Source organism: Populus euphratica, unplaced genomic scaffold (assembly GCF_000495115.2).
Source record: "Populus euphratica unplaced genomic scaffold, PopEup_1.0 scaffold531.1, whole genome shotgun sequence".
NCBI lineage: Eukaryota > Viridiplantae > Streptophyta > Magnoliopsida > Malpighiales > Salicaceae > Populus > Populus euphratica.
This window is the reverse complement of record NW_011500407.1, coordinates 138,850-145,733: the sequence shown is the minus strand read 5'-3', so window position 1 is coordinate 145,733 and position 6,884 is coordinate 138,850.

The window sequence follows — 6,884 nt, the reverse complement described above, 5'->3', positions numbered from 1 at the left end:
AGTCAACTGACTTGGGAGTTATTGGCCCAGTGCTTGTTACATGGGTTGAGGAGAAAGCTTAAGGGAATCAAACACTGCACTATCTACATATCAGTATTTGCAACCCGAGTTACTAAGCTCGTAGGGGTGTCTCAACACCTGATGCCCTAAGACCAACTGGTCTGGGAGTCATTAGCCGAAAGCTCGTTACATGGGTTCAGGATACATTGTGCTATAAATTCTTGCTTTTAAAAAAAACAAAAGAGAAAAAAAAAGATAACAATCCCAACCCAAGGAAGTTAACTTTAAACATTAGAACAAAAATTTTGTTTTCTTCCATGAAAAGCTCTATAGCTATGTTTTGATTTATTGAGCACCGAAAGAAGGTTTACTAATATCTTGTTTAAGAGGTATTAAGCAGATATATAAATTTAATGAGAGTTTGTTTATCTGGATAGATTAATAGAAGTTAAATGATGAATGCCTTGCTTTGTGGTATTTGCAAATTAGTTTTATATTTTAATGCTTTGATTACTAGGGACTAGTAATAAGCTGGTTGGGGGGTGTGATTAGTACTTAAAAATGCATTCTCATTAAGGATTTATGTCATCATATTGCACCTAAAGTATCATTAAATTCCCTAACAAAAGCATGTTTTATATTAGCAAGTCTAAAAATATAATATACCTTTAATTCATGGTAAATGTTCATCCTAAATGCAGGTTTATCACATAAATAAAAGGATTGATTGATGAGTTTAAGGATTGAAATTGAAAGGATAAAAAGAAGGCCAAACTTAGCAAAGTGTTGCTGGTGCATTCCAAACTCGAACACCGTTCATTAATTTGATCATATCTGGAGCTGTAGATATCAGATTTAGGTCCATTTTATATCGATGGAAAGGTAAGACATAGATCTACAACTTTCATATGAAGTCAAAGACTCAGTTCTGCCATTTTCAAGCCCAAATCTTAGCAACAACGAAGACGTCGGAAGCTGTCCTACAGCTCAAGCACTATTCGGTTTTTGGCTTATATCTTGAGTTCTAGAAGTCCAAATGAGCTCTGGTTTTTTTTTATGGAAAGCTGAGACAATTGCCCACAGATTCCACAATTCAGTTGGCTATAATTCTGATGTGAGCAATGACGTTTTGGCCAGCCAACAATATCAAAAATCAGCCCACAATATCAAAAAATCAGCAGCCATTAATGTCAAAAACCAGCCACCAAATCAATGGATGCCCACCAATTCTTCAATCAATCAATAGTTCTGAAACTTAGCCTATAAAAGGAGGCATTGTCCATGTATTTAGTCATATTAATTTTCAGATCAAAGTTATCTTCTTGCTTTCTCTCTACATCTTTGTAATGTTCAAGTTTTCTTTCATGCTATAGTAATCTCTTGTTTATGCTCTTTCATTTCCTTTCCTATACTTAGTTAGCTTATATTATGTTTATGTTCTTATATTGCTTATTTATGTTTTTCTCCTTTTTAATGTTTAGCTAAGTTAATTATGTCAAGGTGAAAAGGTTTCTCTAATGGTGTTAGAATAGGTATAATATAAACTCAATATGAGCTTTAAATGTTTATATCCAAGAAAGATTGTTATTAACATGTTTTATCTTTTTATCTTACTAATTCTTAATGCCTTGCTTATTAAATGTTTAATTTAGATTTGTGTTGTATAATATTTGGTACATCAAATGCTTGATCTTTCATAGTTTTCGGCCAAAATCGTTATTATGATAGAAACTTGATTTGTTGTTAACATAAACTAGCAACATGAATACTTGATGATATTTATAAGTATGGTATTACTTAGATAAGATAATTAATATGATCATGTTAGTAATTTATAATGAGCTAATAACGAGAAATCATCCGATTAGGACCTCCTTTGTGTGTGGTTTCTAGTTGAGTAATAAAAAGAGTTTATATTATATTTATTTGAAATACCATTAGTGAATCCTATAACCTTGACATATGTTTTGTTATTGTTTAATCCTTACATCAATATCACATCCCAAAACTTTCTTCAACTCCTTTTCAGTTATTATTCTCTTCAAATCTTTTTCTTTATTTGTAATTTATATAATTCACCTCCCTGTGGTTCGACCCCGGTCTTACCGGGTTATTTTACTTTGACACTCCTGCACTTGGGATAAGACATCAACTCTTTGATCGTGTCAAAAATGAATCAGCTGGTTTGAATGATCTTGTAGATAAAGGTTGATTATTTTGTTTTTCTCATATTTTGTTTTTTGTGTTTCTTTTTGAGTGATTTTTGGTAGTTTCTCTCACCCCGATCAAACGGCGGACAACGGTACTCTGTGACTTAAGTTGGTTCTTTCAGTTTCCCACAATAACTGATATCTGTGCATATATCTGTGAAATTCTTTGAATCTCTCTTCCAATTCTCATTTGAAAATGGACACTAATCTTGAAAAATTGAAAAAGTATTTTCCCGCTCTGCCTCAGAATGCGATTACAAAAATTTACCGTGCTAGATGTGCAAGATTGAGATTGTTAATGAATCATGGAATTCCTGAAGATATTCGCTGGTTGATTGAAGCAAAGGTCCGATTATCAGGTGAGTCCTCTAACTTCATTTCACACATGCCTGGAACAGGTAAAAGCACTTTTGCAAAGAAGCGTCGTGCAAAACGACTGGATGTCTGTCATCGATGTGCTAGATGGACTTGTAATACACAATATCGTTCTTTAGGAATGGTATCTACAAACCGTGAAGATAAAATACAATTCATTAAGGATGGCCTGAGTAAGGAGTCTTTAGATAATCTTCTATTGACTCTTGAGACGCATCCTAGTGGAGATGTGCATTGTGCAATTCATGATTTATGGCCACTATTTTATAAAGAACATGATCGACTTAGTCTTGGGAATCTGACTAAAAAAGACCTTGTTTGCCAGTTTTTAAGAAAACTGGATGGGAAGCCTATCCCCGACCCATAAAGGGCGTTTAAGCCGTTCTTGGACGTAAAACCAAGGGAAGATGTGAGCCACAATCACAACTCCCTGTACATACACATGCTTTTTTCAAAAGTAAATAAATAAATAAATAAAAAGAGAGAGAGAGAGAGAGTGAGACTCCAGCTGGCCTACATATAGGTGTTATGATTGCCTTTCTAATTTCTCATCTATAAAACCCTCTTTTCCTTCCTTTCATTTCTACTCAACCCATACATTCAACAAATACAGAAGTGTGTAGAAATGGCAAGTTCCTCAAGTCATCAAATAAGAAATATTTGTGTTTTCGGTGGATCTAGTCCTGGGAAAGAAAAGGAGTTTTTAGAATCAGCAAATCATCTTGGTCAGGTGCTAGCTGAGAGAAAGATTCATTTAGTGTATGGGGGAGGCAGTCTTGGGTTAATGGGAGGTGTGTCAATAGCCGCATTTTTAGGAGGTAGTCAAGTTTTGGGGGTCGTCCCCGAAGCTTTAGCACAAGGGGACATCATTGGAAAAACAATTGGAGAGGAACTTCAGGTCTCCACAATGTCGGCTCGAATGAATGCAATGTTTAACCATGCTGATGCTTTCATTGCTTTACCAGGTGGTCTAGGCACATTGGAAGAGATCTTTCATATTTCCTCTTGGGCTCAATTGCACATTCACCATAAACCCATTGGTTTGTTAAATGTTAATGGTTATTATGATAAGTTGTTGTCTTTTCTTGATCATGTTGTGGAACAGGAATTTTTAACATCTTCTGCACGACAAATCATAATCTTTGCTACTACTACTGAACAATTGATTGACCAACTACAATCTTTCATTCCTGTGATTGATCCTTCCATGAGTCGCATAAATTGGTCATCTACGGGAAGCCGTAAAAAGCTTAGATTGGATTTGAGCCTTCATTTGTGAATTTTTGTGTCTTTTGGTTTTATTATTGTGTTTTGTTATTTCTTATTTTTGTTTCAGTGTGTTTCAGGTTTTGTCAGTGTTCGTTATTTCAGGTGATATCTTCTATACTCTATCTTTCTACCTTAGAACATTGAGAACAATGTCTCGTTTTGGTTGGGGGGAGAGGGTAGTAGTTGATAAAAAAAAAAATTGTTTTTCATTTCATAAAGCATGTGCATAATTGTTGTTACTAGGATGGCAAAGTAAAGGAGTTCTTTTGTTAAAGTGACTCTTGAGACGCATCTTAGTAATCATTCTTAACAAGGTCTATTATAATACTTCCTGAAATATTCAGATTTACAAACTCTCGCATTGTTATCACTTAATTCTGCTCACATACTTATTTAACATGTATTCTTAAACCTTAATTTACACACACACACACACACACTTTAACATATGATTGTGGGTTGCATATTGGATTATTACATTATTTATGTTCTTTTGTTAAAGGTAACAACTAAGGGAAAGGGATTGTATATAATTAAGAAAAAAAAAACATGAAAAAAAAAAAGAAAAAAAAAATGAAAAAAAAAATGATGATAATAAAAATGTAGATAAGTTTGGTTTCGTAGCCTCCCTAACCTAAGCAATTAAGTCCGAAGGGGTGTTTTAACACCTAATACCCTAAAGTCAACTGACTTGGGAGCTATTGGCCCAACGCTTGTTACATGGGTTGAGGAGAAAAGCTTAAGGGAATCAAACATTGCACTATCTACATATCAGTATCTGCGACCCGAGTTACTAAGCTCGTAGGGGTGTCTTAACACCTAATGCCCTAAGACCAACTGGTCTGGGAGTCATTAGCTGAAAGCTCGTTACATGGGTTAAAGATGCATGATGTTTTTAAATTATATGTATATAGATTTAAAAAAAAAAAGAAAAAAAAGAAAAAAAGACAAAAATAATAATCCCAGCCCAAGGAAGTTAACCTTAAACATTAGAACAAAAATTTTGTTTTCTTCCAAGAAAAGCCCCATAATTATGTGTTGATACATTGAGCACAAAAGAAAGGTTTATTAATATCTTGTTAAGAGGTATTGAGCAGATATATAAATTTAATGAGAGTTTGTTTATCTGGATAGATTAATGGAAGTTAAATGATGAATACCTTGCTTTGTGGAATTTGCAAATTGTTTTTCTATTTAACGCTTTGATTACTAGGGACTAGTAATAAGCTGGTTGAGGGGTGTGATTAGTACTTAAAAGTGCATTTTTATCATGGTTTTATATCATCATTTTGCACTTGAAGTATCAATAACTCCTTAACCAAAGCATGTTTTATAATAATATATCTAATAATATAAGATACCTTTAATTTGTGGTAAATGTCTATTTTTAATGCAGGCCTATCACATAAATGAAAGGATTGATTGATGACTTGAAGAACTTAAATTGCAAGGATAAAGAGATGGCCAAACTTAGAAAAGAGATGTCGGTGCAATCCAAACCGGAACACTGTTCGGTAATTGGGTCATATCTAGAGCTATATATCTCAGATTTAGGTCCAATTTATATGGATGGAAAGGTAAGACATAGGCCTACAACTTTCATAGGAGCCCAAGATCTAAAAAGGCCATTATCAAGTCCAAATTGTAGCAACAACAAAGAAGCCCGAGCACTGTTCGGTATTTTGGCCATATCTGGAGTTTTAGAAGTCCAAATGAGCTGAAGTTTTTACACAAGAAAGCTGAGACAATTGCCTACAACTTTCATGTTTGCAACTGGCTCCAGTTTTGATGTTATCAATAACGTTTTGGGCAGACAAGAGAAGATAAGGATTGTCACCAAGTCAAAAGTTGGCCACCCACTTATCAATTAGTCATCAAATCAATAGTTCCCAATTTTGGCCTATAAAAGGAGGCATTTGCCATGCATTTAGGCATCTTGGTTTCTAGATCAAGATCATGCTCTTCCTTTCTCTCTTTGTATTTTTTATGCTTTGCTTTCATTAATATTAAGTTTATGCCTTTCATTTCCTTTCCTTTACTTAGTTAACTTTTATGTTCTTATTTTGTTTATCCATTTTGCTTTCTTTCATTATGTCTAGCTAAGTTAGTTATGTTAAGGTGAAAAGGTTACACTAATGGTGTAAGAATAAGTATAATGTAAACTTAATATGGACTTTAATGTTTGATACTAACATGTTTTATATTTGTTATCTTGTTCACTCTTTAATACTTTGCTTGTTAAATGACTAATCTTGATTTATGTTGTATAACACTTGGTACAACAAATGCTTGGCACTCTCATAGCTCATACTGTATGGTATAACCGACACCTGAGCTATGAAAGGAACTTGATTTGTTGTTAACATAAGTTATAATCATGAATGCTTGATGAGATTTAAAAGTATTAGCATTAATTGAATAAGATGACTAATGTAATCATGTTAACAATATATAATCTGATTGGAACCTCCTTTGTGTGTGGTTTCCAATTCAATAATAAGAGTTTATACTATACTTGTTTGATATACCATTAGTGGAACCTCTAACCTTGACATTTGTTATTATTATTGTTTAATCCTTACATTAATATTTCATCTCTAAGTTCTCATCATCATCATCTTCTTCTTCTTCTCTTTCTTTATTATTATTATTATTATTATTATTATTAGTACTACTACTACTACTACTACTACTACTACTACTACTACTACTACTACTATTATTATTATTATTATTATTATTATTATTACTACTATTGTTGTTGTTGTTGTTGCTGTTTTATTATTGTTATTTATAATTTGTACAAATAACCTCCCTGTGGTTCGACCCCGGTCTTGCCGGGTTATTTATTACTTCGACACTCCTGCACTTAGGAGAAGACATCAATCTTTTCGTCGTGTCACTTAACATAATAAACTTAACTAAACATAATAAAAGAGAGAAACATAAATAAATAAGATAAAAACATAAATAAGATAAAAGTTAACTAAGTAAAGAAAAGGAAATGAGAAGTATAAATAAGAGATTAAT